This window comes from Typopeltis vanoorti, chromosome 8 (assembly GCF_054136105.1).
Source record: "Typopeltis vanoorti isolate ZY-2024b chromosome 8, IOZ_Tvanoo_1.0, whole genome shotgun sequence".
NCBI classification, from domain to species: Eukaryota; Metazoa; Arthropoda; class Arachnida; order Uropygi; family Thelyphonidae; genus Typopeltis; species Typopeltis vanoorti.
The window spans coordinates 112,313,646-112,330,391 of record NC_143556.1 but is presented as its reverse complement, the minus strand read 5'-3'; the positions used below and the strand labels follow the sequence as shown (position 1 = coordinate 112,330,391).

The 16,746-nt window shown below is 36.7% G+C and overlaps 1 protein-coding gene and 1 long non-coding RNA gene across 14 annotated transcripts in view; one reads left to right on the top strand and one right to left on the bottom strand.

The window, feature by feature from the left end:
- The window catches only part of LOC150104288 (uncharacterized), a 238,947-nt gene that overhangs the window by 22,295 nt on the left and 199,906 nt on the right, over positions 1-16,746 (bottom strand). For both annotated transcript variants that reach the window (XR_016548652.1, XR_016548653.1), the window contains exon 2: positions 4,756-4,904. This is a non-coding gene — a long non-coding RNA (uncharacterized LOC150104288). The remainder of the gene's footprint in view (positions 1-4,755; positions 4,905-16,746) is intronic.
- LOC150104289 (zinc finger protein 703-A-like) overlaps positions 1-16,746 on the top strand; it is a 603,572-nt gene that overhangs the window by 547,019 nt on the left and 39,807 nt on the right. The gene's annotated exons all lie outside the window — the stretch shown is intronic.

The window sequence follows — 16,746 nt, the reverse complement described above, 5'->3', positions numbered from 1 at the left end:
ATATTATATCTTGAGGATGAGCAGAGAGAGAGAGAAAGAGAGAGAGAGTGGAATTAACTTGGGCATCTGTCCAAACTCGCATAGCGAAAGGTGACTGAAGATTTTAGCTGAGCCGGGTAGAAAAAGAGAATGTCGATGAATGTTTGTAATCGAAACAGGACCTTTTTATCTTCTTCGGCTGCTAAGAGGATAAGGAAGTATCGGATGAAGTCTGTTAATATCTTTATTCGTACTCTATAATGCACCCAGTATTGTAAGAAACATACCATACTATCCTGAAATGTTATTCGTGCTTAATTTGATTTATTCCTGTACAATACATTTTATATCGAAAGCAATAAAATTAAAACAGCAGAGATTCGAAATTTTTCATCCAGATAGCATCATTTGATATTATCATACCGTTGTATAAATTTCTTCAAGAAAGTCATGCTTAATAATAAAATAACGGGCAGATCAATTGACTCGTTGTACCACGAATAAAGGGATGGTTCCCTTTCTGCTCACCCATCTTTATCTTCAACAATGAGGCGACTTCTCTGCCGTTAGGGTTAGCGGCAGGAGGAGTGGATCACAAACTGATTTTTGCAATTTTTTTTCTTGTTTTTGTAAATAACAATCAGATCAGAATAACATACATGAATAAATAAAAATAGTAAAGTAGCAAAACGCAATAAATAGTAATTTTGAATATATATCTACTTTAATAAATGAAAGAATATTTTAACCGATCTTCAGCTGAAGATTTTTTTTTTTTTAAATCCTAAGGCTCGATTTATCCCTCCAGTAAAACAAAAAGACTAGTCTGAAAACACACACCCAGTTGACAGACATTGCCAATGTAAATGAATTCCAAGCATCCTGTGACGTGGTATTGTATGGTTTCCGCACGAGGAATAAAATAGAAAACACAATTAGACTTAAACAATAATCTGGCTAGCACTGCTTCAGAACGGTGATGATTAATACTTCGCTGGCCTTGATTTTTTTTTTTTACCTATTGGTTCTTTTTACAACTTAAATTCTAAACTATGGAACGAAAATCAGGAAATGCGTGTCTACAACTGCACGCATACTCATGTGTAATGGTTTATGTTGCAATAATATCACTAGGGAAATTAAAAACGATGAGCTAAAAAAAAGATGCGGTGCTTTGGGATTTCCATTTCAATGGCTTACTCCAGGGACAACATCACCTATAGGGAAATGCTGTATATCATCACACAAGAAGATACCTTTAGGAGATACGAGAGCGGAGTGGACACATAACTGGACAGTGAGCTCTTTTTTTACGCTTGTCCTTGGTCTGGTATCGGCAAAAATCTAATCCTTATACAGACTGGTCTGTGTAGTTCATTTAGCTAGCAGGCATCATATCTGTGGAACTGATAATTTTAACGCCCCTATTCAAGTACGAATGGAAGTTTTGCTCTGTGGTGACAAAACTCCTTTGGCGTTGCAAGTCCCCTTCTCTCCCTCTCACAGCAGGCATCTAACATGAGCAACGATGTCAAGTTTACAACTGGCAACACGACCCATCAGTCTCCGTTATGATAGCAGCGTGAGGCAGTGTGATAAATCACGCTCTAAGTGCATGAGTGAACAGCACACCACTTATCTCTAGTTGGTGAGTACTCCCGAGTGGTGGACTGACGCCGTCGAGGCTAAAACGGTCATTTATTAGCCTTGTAAAATGATGTGCACAGCCCGAAACGGATGTGTATGGCTTTATCGACAACGGTGATCGGAGCAGACCGCCAAGTTTCTGTGGCCATATGACTCATGGCAGGCCTGATAGCGGCACAATTTATTGGACTATGTGTCACATCGAGCGAAGAGCGGTTCTGCGCAATTTCCTCTAATGTTCGCCCTGGAGACGGTTCCTTAACAGACAACACCTTATGGCATGTGTTACGGTATTTTGGATTATCATAACGGTCCATGATGAGAGCTACCACTTCTTGTCTAACTTCATTTACTCCGGCGAAAACTTCTGCAGAACAAAGGTGGTGGGAGGAAATATCCGTGTCTCTCAACCCACCCACCCACATTACCCAGAAAAAATAACGGCAAACGAAGATTACTTTCACTTCGACTATTCGGGGGACGGATAGGGAAACAGAAGAAGCGGAGTTGAACTAAACGTCTTACTTTTCAGCAATCGTAGGAAAAATGAAAGATAGATGGTATCAGTTGGGTGGCTGATGTCTTATTGTGAGGATGTTGGTGCAGTCACCCATTTCGTAGGCGAGCAGCAGAAGCTACTAAAATACATAACATAATACGTATATTAAATCGCTCCATTTTATATTTAAAAAATCAATTTTGATGTCGCCAAATAAAAATATATATACACATTACAAACAGCAGTGAGATAGTAAAATAAAGATTTTGTTTATATTTTAACATCACAATTAGCCAGCTAGGTTGGCTTGAGACTAGGTTATTCACTCTCCAACCGACTTTATCCCACAGTGGACACGGATGTTTTGTTACGTTAGTGTCGATGAATTTCATAAACCAGCGTAAAACTATCACCCTGCTTTTTGGAGGCCTGAAATGGTTCAAAACAGTTCCATAATACAGCAGCTTTTCCTGATTATCTAACTGAGCCCACGCATGGCAAAGTATAACAGCCTTTCATAGGTTGGATTTACACACACACACAATATATATATATATATATATATATATATATATATATATATATATATATATATATATATATATATATATATATATATATATATATATATATATATATAATGGGACACAGGTTCTGGTATCTTCTAAAGGATTTTTTCATCTGAAGATGAGTTTGCTAATCTCTCACGAATATTGTGAGCAGTTTCATTCTGTAAATCAGAATGAAACTGCTCAATTGCAAAATATACTGCTCCATAGCTTTGGCTGCTTCACCATACTTCCAAATAAAGTATGCTTCGCTTAGGCGATTTTGAACAGCAAAAAATGACTACTTTAGTAGATAAAATCACTCTACTTTATCACACCCGTATCTCCATCTGTTGTTACGATTTATTTAACGAATAAAATTCAAAATTTAATGTGATTTATATCACGCTCTTTCTTCGTAAATTTATTTGAATATATCGCGTATAAAACGAAACAATGTTTGTGTGTGCGCTCTCGTTACAAGCGTGATATATTACAACCATTTTAATAGCCAATCAAATTCATCCTTTTGTAAAGTTCATTTAAACATAACAATTATCCTGTTTGTTAATTACCACATTAAAAAAGCAAATATAATAAAAACGACTATAATTATATTAACAAAAAGAGCTAATGTAACACAGATTCGGGGAAGACGTTTTTAGAGGTTGTCATATCGTTAGCCAATAGCAGCTGTTCTTCTCTCTCTCACAGACAAAAAAAAAATGTTCGATTTAATTTTCGTTAATTATTTGTTTTTAATTATTTCTTTCACTGTTCTTTTGTGAAGATTACGAGAACATTAATCAGTCTTGTGTGAAACGTATTATCTTTCTGTGGTGTGTTTCGCAGGAAGTGGTCGATTAATTTATTCATTACGCTTTGATCGATTGCTTTATTAACCTTATCCTTGATACGAAGCTGGCGACCAAGCACGTGGAAAATTAATCAGCCGATGCCGAAAGTAGAACAACGAACGTGGTAAATTAACCATGAATGACCTATAGCAACAAATGAACCAAGAAGTGACCAAAGTGATCAAAAGGTCGTGAACCGAAGGTCATTGAGAGCGCACCATTAACTTACAATATGGGAACTAGGCCATTAACTGGATTGCTCGAGATGCAGTTGACTTCAGCGACCTCGGTACCAGTTTGTCAAACATCTGGGAAAAAGATAGAGAGAGAGTGACAAAAGAAGATACATATACAGAAGTGGCATCTCACGCAAGCAGAATAAAATGCTTACCGAACATCGCAAAGTGAAGAATATACACGGCATTAATTAAGAATAAATCACTTAATGAGAACGCGAATCATAATTATTGGAAAAGAAGATAAAAATGCACAAGAACAAATCATAAATGCATTAATAATGGAGGCCATTAAAAGCTAATATTCACGGAAGACATGCAGGTCCTCCTATCATATATCAAAGGGTGCCTTTTTTTCGCAAGTATTTTTTTTTCTTTAAATTTCTATAACTCTAATAGGACACGGATTCTCAAAAATACTGTAACATTATTAAGGAATTTGACAGTACCAGCAAAGAACGCTTAATATCTTTTATCATTTGCTTGAGTTCTAAGAGTTTTCATAAGAGCACTTTGTTAAAATAATTGATTAAAATTTACCCCGCTTTAAAAAAAAGAGAAAGATTTATATTTTTATTCTAAACTAAATATTGAGTTCGTAAGACCGTGACAAACAATACATCATATTTGCTTCACAAAAGAATGAGTCAATAAATTGACACAAAACGGCCTTAAATCATAACAAATGAACAGCTACAATTGCGTTCATTCTTTGTCTGCAAAACAATGGCCGTAATGAATGAGGCATTAGGATTTTGACAAGAATATTGGGGAGAAAACATGTTCCGAACTTTGATTAATTGCTCTTGTCCAAAACAGTTGACACATGCAGCAAAAAGAAAGGTGCAGTCGATGCAGGAATAAAGTTGCTAGCGGACGGAATATTTTATCAACTCGTGAACAATTATAAGGGAGGTGCAATATTTTTAATGAATATTTAAAAAAAAAGGAACTGTCATTCTTTAAATGATAATAACGTGAATACCTACTTCATCAATATTTTTTTCGCACTCTCTCTACATTTCCAGAAGTATTCATAATATCAATTTGGAGAATGAGTATTAGCCATGATTTCTCAATAATGGCATTCACAGTACTGTATTATTCATAGAAATACCAATATTTTTCTTCTTTGTATCTGAAATTCACCAAAACAGAAGAGTTCAATAGAAATGTAATGGTAAAAACTAATTACACAGCAATTTCATCCTCTGTTATAGTATTTTTTTTTTTTTTTTTTTTTTAAGTTAGTAATATGTGTTCCTTTATTGTTCGGGAATTTATAACACCCTAAGAATATATTTCAAAAACTTGTTGTAATAAAAAGTAGTCATTTGAAAGAATTAAAATATTCATAATTTTATAATATTGGTAAACTCTGAATATTTATTTCAAATGAGCAGAAACTTTATCTAAATTTGATCTACAAGAAACCTTCCGAATTCGCGAGTAATTCTAAACGTCCTCAGTCAAGAAGAATGCTTTGCTTTATTATGACTTGAAACAGGGCCGGTTTTATCATTAGGCGAGCCTAGGGGCGTTAAGACTTCGGGGAGCCAGATTTTACTACACAGTTCGGGGAAAAATTACAACCTTCGAAAAAAATGAGTAAAATCTTGATTAATAATTAAAACTGAAATGAGTCAAGCCGTCCTGGTGCTCGCTGATGATCCTATATTATTTTCGCCTTTCTCTATTTCTTCAACTCCCCTGCACTTAACCTCAAGTGCAGAGATTTTTCCTCCTTCTGGCATCTGTCCCAAGATGAGCAAGACAGAAGCCAAATTCTACAGATACCAAAAATTGGATTAAAACATTGAAGGAGAAATCTACAGATCATATGAGTATTGTTGATTCTGAAGCTGGTTGTTCTACAGATCCAATCATAAAAGGAATTTGATTTTACACATTTAAATTATAATGATCCATCAACCTGGTGTCCTGTAAAATTGTCCAATATCAATCAGTTACGTCAACTATTAGCTGAACATGGATCTGAACAAATTCATAATTTTGATTTTCCGAAAGATAACAGTAATAGAAGATTTTCGATGACTCACTATACTCGAAGACTATTTAACGGCAAGACAATGCAGCGTTTGTGATTATTGTATTCAAAATCCACGGATTCTTCATTTTGCTTCTGTTGTTTATTATTTGATCAATGGCGGATTAACCTTGCTGATTCTGGATTGAGGGGACTGGAAAAATGCTTCTTCTATTTTAGCTGCACATGAAAAAAGTCAAAGACACGGAAAATTACCAAAAGTGGAAAGAATTAGAAATTTCAATAAAAGAAAAGAAAACCATTGATGAAGAGAACTTGCTAGTTATTAGAAAAGAGGAGAAACATTGGGTGCAAGTATTAGAACGACTCTTTGCTTTAGTTCAGACGCTAGCTATTCAAAATTTATCATTTCGAGGAACAAATGAGAAATTGTTTTCGCATGGAAACGGAAATTTTTTGAAATTTGTCGAATTTCTGGTTTGACCCAAATGTATGGTTTTGATTAATAATTTTTTTTTAATGTTCATAATGATATTATTTTTATAAATATCCACATGTGTAGATGTACGTGTGCTTGTGTGAGTATGACAAAATATATATAGAGAGACAATGTATAGGGGTGCCTAAATTTTCTTTGCCTGGGGGCATCAGATACTATCAGACCGGCCAGTCTTGAAATATAGTTGAGTTTTAGGCAACGACGTGTGGAATCTGAAAGAGTAATTAAGAGTGAGAGGACTTAAAAGAAGCTTCTGTCTCTTAATTCACGAATGAATTCATGAATTAAGAACCTAAAATCGACTCGAATCTTGTCGTCTGAGAATCTGGAAGACGAACATATCAATAAACCGAATTAATTTGGTCAAAACATAAAAAAAAATGGCAAGAAAAAATACTGGTATATAAAAGAGAAAGGGTAGTTTCTTATTTCCTTAGAGAATGATTTAATAGTATGGCCAACACAAAATGATATATCCTGAATAATTGGAGTGGTTCTGAGTAGCATTATACTTCCTGTTTCAATTTTATATGGAGAAAATTCCTTAGGAATGATGGCGAGACCTCAACGGTTGAGCAGTTTAAGACAGTAATCTTTTGAGAGCTACTATGATTGCAAGAAGTACTAACACTATCCGTATTCGACCATCTCTACTTGGACTCTAAACCGAATGCTTTCGGTTCAGCAGTTTCATTTGACACTGTTGTTCAGTTGGACATCATCATCATCGCAGGCACTTCTACAAGTGGCAACGTTCAACTGATTCTAGAAAAGAAAACAAAAACGGAATATGGATGTTTCTAGCAATGCTTAAGTCTTTCTGAAAAGTTCAATCCCAGAAGAATGAAATGGAAGAAGAGATGTAGAGGTCATTTCCTTCCCAGATACCTCTGCAAGTTCACCCGATTTCGACCAGAATGTTACATATAGTTCTTTCTTACGTTCTTTATGGCCCGATACAACTGGACAAAACTAGAAACTGGGGTTGTAAAGGAAGAAAAATAAAGAAAATGATGCAGGCATCATTTTTCTTTCTACAGGTCACATCGTTCAACCGATTTCAACAACTTTTTTTGTGTGTGGAAATGTTTTACGTACATCACATCATTAAAAAATAAATCCATCTGTACTTCCAGAGATGAGTCAAGTGCAGCCACTTCTACACTGCAGCCAGCCTCATGCTGATAAGCAGAAGGTTGGCTGCAGTTTAGAAGCGACCACTTTGATGACATTAGGAAAAAATAATGTAAATCCTCTGGCCCTCAAAAATACAAACTATACTATTAATTGTTAAAAATAAATCACTTCTAGGCTGCAACCAGCTAACTTCCTCTCTCCTAGTACAGTGCGTGGTTCGCTATTTTACACGAGATACTTCTTATGAGATTGTTGTATAAAATTCAGACTGGAGCGACTGTTTTGAATGCCAGCAAGCAAAAGATAGCTCTGTTCTAGTACTATAAGAAATCTGGTATTCGAAAACTGTAGAATTGATAATCGTACAATGTGGGCAAAGAACTAGCAATGATATACAATGAGAGCATACTAGAGAGAGAGAGAGAGAGCTGTATTTTAATTCCGATTTTCAGTCACTGAAAACAGTTACATAATTATATTATTGACTGGGCGAATGCGAATGTACCAGTTCATTTGCCATTTGTGTGGATGTATGTGTATGCGCGCGTGCTTTACTTGGAGTAATGCCAACAGTTTGGAAAGCATTATTTGGACGTACTGGCTTTGGGCCAGAAATGAAATGCATGTATGATTTGATACAAAATTATGTTAATTTTGTCAGTAATAATTTAACATATAGAATAAGACAACCAGCAAATTTAATAATAATAAAACTGCGATGTTACTGTAGAGCTTTTGTGGTACATCTCTTCTACAAATGTGTGTTAGAGGGACGAATCTAAGTTTTCTTAACATTCTGGTGTGTGTGTGTGTGTGTGTGTGTGTGTGTGTTCCTTTTTTTTTTTTTGTTGCCCGGCCGGTTCCTGACTGAGTTAGTAGACGTTAGATAAAGCCAAATAAAGTTTTTGTTTCTTTTCTTTAAAGTAGTGAGGACTATTCGATATTTTTCTTCGGGTAAAACGACTTAGGTGATTCTTACTGAAGTAAAAAAGTAAGTTATAAGGAGGCGAAAAGTTTTCATGGAAGCAAAACAGACAAACTGGCCAGAAGTAGACGCGCTATTAACTGACATACTAGAGTAGCCTCATAAGTTCCGTTTCTTTGACTGTAATTAAGCAAAAAAAAAAAAAAAAAACAATTATTTTTATATGAATTCCAATTGAGCTAGGGCCTCCGTAGCTCAATTGGAATAGACGAATCCCTTTGGTCGGAAAGACCTGGGCTCGATTCCCGTCAGTGACGTGAGGAACCTTTATCTAGTCTTTTTCGACAAAAGGTGAGTTAGCCGGTCTCATACGGAGGTAGGGTTTTTTCACCCGGAAACTCGTGTTTTTCGTCCCCCAGAATAGGCAAACCGGCCCCGTGAATGCACACAGATTTCAATTATGGAATACTTAAGACGGTCTCTCCAGCCATGGGTCTGATTCGTCAGCTTTGCGGGTCCCGAGCACGGATAAAAATAGTGGATTGAGATGATTGAGATTGATGGTGCTGTATCTCCCCGTAAAAGGGGCTCACGGCAGTTGTATTATCATACGAAATAAAAAAATATATGAATTACTGGCTGTAGTGGTGGTTGAGGAACACTGTTGATAGGGCTATGCTAGAGAACAGAGGGTAGATGGAATGAAAAAAGATGAGAAAAATCTGGTTTGATGAGTTTGCATTTGAATTGCACATGGATAAGCAGTTCCTGCTCGTTTTCTGCAGTTTTAGGAATTAACAGAGGAATGATGACCAATTGAATGAAACAAAGACCATGGAAGTGCTTGAAGAAGAAGCATTCTATGAGATAGCAGTCTTCATTGGATATTTTGAGAACTGTCCTCTTCTGAATAGCATCAACTCGGCGATTCTTTATGAGAATTTTGATGCATCAACCGAAATTTGAGAAAAGAATTTCTGTGGTTTCAGATTTGGGATTTTGCATATGGATAAATAAAAACTAACGTCTTGAGCCGAAAAGGGAAAAGTTTTTTCAGGATGAGGCGTTATGAATGCGCTTGTGTTGCAGGAAAGGCCACGTAAACGTGAACTCATGAAATCTGATCTTGTCTAAGAACTCAGCTTATGGAGGGTAAATGAAAGCGAAATGAGATTTCTCTCCTCACTCCCACTGAATTGTGGTGTTTCATTACCAAGGCGTTGAATAGAGAAATTTGGAATGTTTAAGGACCCAAAAGGTTGTCAAATGTGTACGACAAAATGGCATGCACTATTGACATCAAGACTGAATAGGATTTGTGACCAGTGAGTAGTGTACGCCTAAAGGACAGACTAAAATGACTGGCTTTCTTAATGCAAGATAGACGATTAAGTTCCTTGTTCGTGCTGTGTATCTGTTGACCCATCATGTGAATGTTGAGATCTTAAATGATTTAGTTGGGATTTTCGACTGGGTCACCGAGTTTTTGGGATTCCTAGAGAGTGGTTACATATTCTGAATCTTATAGGAAGGTATTGTTGAAGTCCAGTAGGCACTTCTCTGATTGGACAGTTTAGAGAAGACTGAAAGTTGAAATTTAATTATGTGAAAGATACCGCTTATAAGAAGAAAAGTAGGCCTGTATATGCAGCACCTGTCTATTCGACTTTAGTACTGAAGTCCACCAGCAGGTATGCGAGCTAATCAAGTCTGAGATTCTTTCCATGTTGGTGCTAAAAATCGCCAAGTAGCTCTTGTTATTGAGTAATAACCTAAAGTCTATTTTGTAATCAAAGGGGCAGTCGAGACGACCAGCGATAATGATGTGTTCCAAGTCGACTGCAGAAAGGTCTTCTATAAATTCCAGAATTTTTGTTTCCTTGCTGCGGTTTATAAATAGTGAAGATGTGGAGGATGTTGCGGTTTGGCTTTTGTAATGAGTTCTTATGCAGTCAGCGTTTTGCAGCGACGAGGGGGGGGGGGACTTATGACATATGCTTAGTGACTACTGAACCACGTTATTGTTCAGGTGAGGGATCATATGGCTATTTCACTCATCTGGAAGAAAGGTTCAGACTTAAAACGGATGTAAGTTTCTTGAAGCAGGATTAGATTTGCTCGAGAACTAGCTTATTTCGCACCCATCCTCCTACATTGACAGGATGCAGGAGAACACGACGACTTTTATGGGTTGGAAGAAACCTGCTTTTCTTTATACCGATCTTCGCAGTGTTTTTCCAAAACACTGCGAAGATCGGTATAAAGAAACTTACATGGTTCACGTAGTGTGTACTCTCATCGGTCCTGTTTATCTAAGTCTCTCTGCTCTTTTCTTTTCGCATTTCAGTTCAGAACACTTTTCATAATATGAGGGACTCTAACACTGTCTCTAGGAAGCGTGAATTTTGTTGGTAGTTACGGAGCCTTCCGTGTGAGGAAGTTCATATTTGATTTCTTCATTTTCTTCGGTATATTTTCCTCTTCATTATGTGATGTTTAACTCTCCTCTATTGGGGAGGGGGAGGGGAGAGTGCTCCTGTGTGGCTTTACTCATGAACTGCACGTTTTTAGGTTGAATTTGCAGGATACTGAGTTGATGATTTGGGGTGTTGGGTTTCGGGAGGTTTTTTTTTTTTTTTTTTTTTTTCTGTTCATCCCTATTGGAGGAAGTACAATTTATAATAATATGCTGGCTGTTTTGTTATTCTACGGACTTCATCACTGCTTTTCTTATTAGATGGCCAGTATTCATGGATAGAATAATCCATTTTATTTTTCACTTTTCCATGTCTGAGGTTGGTTGGGACGATTACCATTTATGTTTATTATTTTTCCTTATGATGGTGTTCCTTACTGCCATTGCTGCTCTGTACTTTGGTCTGATCTTAGCAGCGTCTTTAATCACGGCACTTATTCTTGGTCTATCCATACACGAATTACTGCTAAAAAGAAAATTTAGTATCGTTTTTTATTACTTAAATTTAAACAAGCATGAGCTATCTTATTAACAGCGTCATTATTGAACAGTACGTTTTATTACAGTTGTATCTAATAACAAATACAAGGACACTTGAGCAGTGATCCTTGAGTTCTTGCATATGCTTTTATAATGGCAGCTATAATTTTAAGAATTAACAACGATGCTAAGCATTTATGTAAGTATTAATTTAAAGTACTTGGCATGTTAATACTCATAAAAATGAGCTCACTCGAGTTAAAGTTCCCCCTTTTCTTGCTTTATTTTGTATAATTCCCACAAAGCAGACATACAAAAGATGACACTTTTTTCGGACAAGTGTTCTTAAGATATGACTGGAGAGATTAAGATGTCTTAATCACTCATATGCAATGTTTAATATGCTCTCTTCCGTAGCGTTCGTTAAAAATGCTTATTTTTAATTTCTAATGAGTGTCATTATTCAGCTATAATAGCGTTATAAAATATAGCCAGCTGTCTTTTATTATGTAATTGCTTTAAGTCTATGAAATTCTTCCTTAAAGCCTGGTCATAAACATGACTTCAAAGGTCATAACATAAAATCTGAAGAAAACTAAATTATTTCTTAGCTGACATATGTATTAAGTATCGTTTTGGCATCTTACACCAAAAACTTGACTCGTATTTGTCCCCCCCCCCCCCACCTTCAGTTGCAAGATGCGCACTGTACTAAAAAGGATACAACGGTCAAGATCACCATTCTCAAAGGAAATCTACGCTGAACGATTGCTGCAATGCATAATAGTAAACGAACTTTAAAAAAAACGGAGAGAGAGAGAGACAACTGACTTACAGCCAGGCGATGATGACTGGCTGGCTGTAAGTCAGTTAACAGCGGAACATTACGAACTGAACTCCATAGCTTCTATTTCCGCCGAAGATGTGTTGCACACAAACCAAACAGTGCTCGTATTCGACTTGTATGGAAATGAACTAACCGTCAATGGAGAGTAGATCATTAGAAAGTTGCAGCATGGATTGGCCAATCACAATACACTCTTCAAATCATTATATGTGTGGTATGGTTCTCATTAGGCAGGAGATACTCATTGGTAAATAATGCATCATCGTTCTGTTAAATGCTTTGCTAATTATGGTTTAGGAATTCCTGGCTGAGAGAGAGAGAGAGAGAGAGCGATGCCCTTTGCCATAGTTCCTAGGAATATGAACACTGATGATAACAGCTCATTCGAATATGAACATTATAAGGCCGCATCCATGTTATAAGCCAGATTGTAACTCAACCCCATAGGAATCTCTTGGAAACATCATAAATTCGGTTGAAGGTAATAACGTCACTACGGAAACTGATCCAGTTTTTAGGAATCTTTTTAAACACTTCATTTTGTTTCGAAGTTCTTGATACGCATACAGTTTTCAACTTCTTTTAATACATCTGAATACGTTACTTATCTGGGAATGGCAACCGAATATTAGTGGTTTTTAGCTAGAATAGATAAATATGTTTCAGTTAACGATTATATTACATGTGCCAATGCAAAGATCAAAATGGTTTTATTTTATTTTATTTCTCTGTAATCGGGAGTTTTGTTCCTATAAAATCGACGAAGTCGAAGAGAAAGCATTAAACTGAAAAACGTGGGATATTGCTACTTTATATATGATGTATCGGTGATGTCAAAAGATGCATTTTTTCTGGAGTGGATGCGATTTAATGGATTCTTATTCCATTCAATTGTAGAATGAAAAACATCTTGTTATGATGCAGTTTCATTTCTAGTGATGAAATATCACTAATTCATGTCTGTAAAAGACTTTTTTATTGCATGAAATCATATAAATAGATAGATAGATAGAGACGAAATCTCGGAATATCAGCCAAAGCAAAGTAAGGCTGTGAGATCAGTATAGCATGATAATTTCTGGTTCTTCTGGTCGGATTGCTTGTTCTCCAGGATGAAAACCCTGCCATCTCTGAATGAGACTAGCCAACTCACCCTAAGTTGAAAGATGTTTCTATAGATTCTTAGCGTCTTAGACGGGTCCCGATCATTTTGACGTATTGAGACTCCTCTTCAATATTTTCCATACACTACTTGGGCAGCAGTAATTTTCTCAGGAATGTTATTTAGTCCTCTCAGGCATAGAGGCCTCATATGAGGACACATATATTTTCCCTCATAATAATTATTCATTCATAATTTAGTGCTACTGTATGAATGTAGTCCTCATTTGGGAAGACCAAAGTGTTCTTAGAAACCATACCAGATGGCAGGAGTTTCAACAGAGGTACAGGAATACCAATCTCTCTCCAGTGCATGGTGGTGGTATCAAGGAAGAAGTGAAAAGCTGCTGTTTTGTTGATTTGAATTTGGTGATTTTATGAGTCTTCTGGAAAGGTTAGTATGGTTTTATATATTGTTCTATCTTGTAGATGAAGTGTGAATATTTAATTTGTTCATGTTTATTACCATATTCATAAAACGAACTTGAAAACAACCTGTCCTCACATGAGGACAATATGTTTGTAAGGTAATCTCATGTAGATTAGTGGAGTGGACCTTATGAACTCTCTTGCGGCTTTGTATCGAAATGATACCAGGAACAAACGATGGTATATGAAAATTTTTTACCATATGTTGAACGTACTTATTTGTAATGCACGGATCATTTGGAAATGGGAAGAAAAAGAAAAATTGGATTTGTTGGAATTCAAATCAAGAGTGGCGACTGCTTTGAGATATCAAGGTTTAGCTCAGCTAGGTACAAAGAAACGCGGAAGCTCTTCAAGCCAGACACCACCAGAACTAAAGAAACGCAAAACTCACTATGTGCTACATGAGAAACGTTTTGACGGCGGTGGACACTTCCCAAAGAAGACACTGCAAGAGTAAAACAAGATACATCTGTGGTAGATGTGAAGTTTCAATCTGTCAGGAATGTTTCCACTCTTTCCATACAAAATGAGGCAAAGAGAATAAGACTGTTCTTGACTTACATAGCTCTACTGCAAATTCTAATTGTTCTACTTTTTTGTAATCCAAATTTGATCATTCATGCAGTGTTTCAGCAAAATATAAATTGTTTATAACAGTTTTGTCATACTTATGTCTTTCAATGAAAATAAATTCCTTAGTCTAAGTCATTTCCGTAAAAATATGTCAGTACTCTATTGGCGTTAGTGCATGATGTCCTCAGATGAGGATATCATTTTTAACATATACGGGACACAAATTTAGCAAAAGTAATGAATTCATGGTAATACTGTAAAATTAAATGGTACTGTATCATACCATTATAATTTTTTATAAATGAATATAAAATTTCATGCATAAGAGGGTTAAATTCATCCTGACATGTTCCTGTTATTCATGAAAAGTCCCAATAACAATCAGATGTATTTTTATGTGGTTTCCACACCCACGAAAGGTTTATTTGTAAACCGGTAGTACATTAATAACCGTGGGAGTGTGGACTAAGGATTCTTTATTTTTTGTATTTGACTGATCATTATATATAGAGGGTGACCATAATTAAAGAAGAGGCATTCAGAGCCCTGTAGCGAAAAAGTATTGGACGAAATTCAACCAAACTTGGTGTAAGTACACTCTGGAACACGCGGTTTTGATTTACAGAAAAAACAACACCAACAAAAAATATAAAATTCTGCCGCCAGCGGACAGTTGGCGCTAAAATTGCGTGATATTTGGATAATTTCACTCTTTCTACTGATGAGTTGGCGGATACAAGGAAGACCGAAACGGATTCGCGTCATTCCGATAAGACTGAAGTGCTCCGGATCTCACCTTACCGGAACGTGCGTTGCTAACCAGGCTTTACTATCAATAATGCGGTAACGCTGATGCCACGCTTTGAGAATTCCCTCATTTGAAGGATAGGAGAAAAGGTCCAATGACAAGAACAAATCTTATAAAAACGATTTTACCATTTAAAAATAGCGAATCTTTAGCAGTGAGGCCAGGACGAGGGTGCAACCAGATCTTGATTCCTCAACAAGTTGACGAAGTTGCAACTGCCGTCGTGGAACACGGAATGAATACCGCATACGGGTCCAACAGTGCTCGGACAATATCAAGGCAACTATTGCCATTCTCAGCTATGTGGAAAATCCTTTTGCGGAATTTTTAGCTGAATAGTAGCATTAACTCAATTGCTGCATTTGGGCTGAGAATGTGTTCCATCAGACCCTCCTTTACACTCACCGAAAGTCACAGAGTGGTGTGGTTTCACTGCATCGTTTATTACCGGTCCGTACTATTTTCGAAGAACTTTGCCAGACAGGACCAGTGACTTGTACCGTTTCTGCTGTTAGGTATCGAAAGATGCTGCGCAACTTTGTTGTTCCGCAACTGTAGCAGCAAAGATGCCCTGACTCTACCATATTCATGCAGGATGAAGCACCACCTCACATTGGATTGCCAGTACAGCGAATGTTATGAAAAACCTCACAAAACTGATTAGTCTTGCATTTTCCACAGCATGGCCACCTCGTTCGCCTGATCTCAACCCGTGTAACTTTTGGGGTCATCTGAAATGCATGGTGTATTCTGGGCATGTTCCTGATTTAGCAACCTTGAAAGACAGAATAACGCAACATGTGAGTCAAATCAATGCAGATCTGTTGCGTTCCCCTCTAGAAAATATCATTCACAAAATGCAGCTCTTGGAACATCTGAAAGGAGGACATATTGAACTACATCTGTAAGTTATACGAACACGAAAATTGATTTGTTGTCTCTTCTAGACACTACTGTTTAATTATCCGAAACCCAACCACGCGCTTATAGCGCCAAATGTTACCAGGTGGTAAAGGTTTGGTTGAATTTCGTCCAATACATTTTTCGCTACGGCTCTGAACACCACCTCTTTAATAATTATGGTCACCCTATATATATGTGTGTGTGTGTGTGTGTGTGTTAAAGATACCAAGAATGTTTTTTATATACTGGTTTTAATCCTGTTCCCAAGGAAGAAACACAGTGTTTTGCGTGTGAAATATATTCGCTTCTAAGCTAAAAACCGTATATAGAGGCTAATGACTTTATATCACTTGCCTTAGTATGTATCCCATAATGCAAAACGAATCCCCTTTCGGACGTGTATGATGCAATGCATAATGGGAAGGGCCACTACCCAGACCGGTTTCGACCTTTATTGAGGTCTCATCAGTAGTAGCCAAACCCGGGAGATATACTAAGTTTGATGTAATGCGGGAGTTACATATATCTCATACACAAGATGCCTGAGGTGGGATTCGAACCCGCAGGCTTTGGTTGGAGAGCGGATACGCCAACCACTGCGATATAAAGTTTGATTAAATAGTATTTCATCTTTATTTGTAGTTGACATGTCTTTCATAATTATAACTAAATTCATTTCCTGTCATTATTTAAAGACTGAGTATAATTGGAGAAAGAAGTAGTTTGTAAAT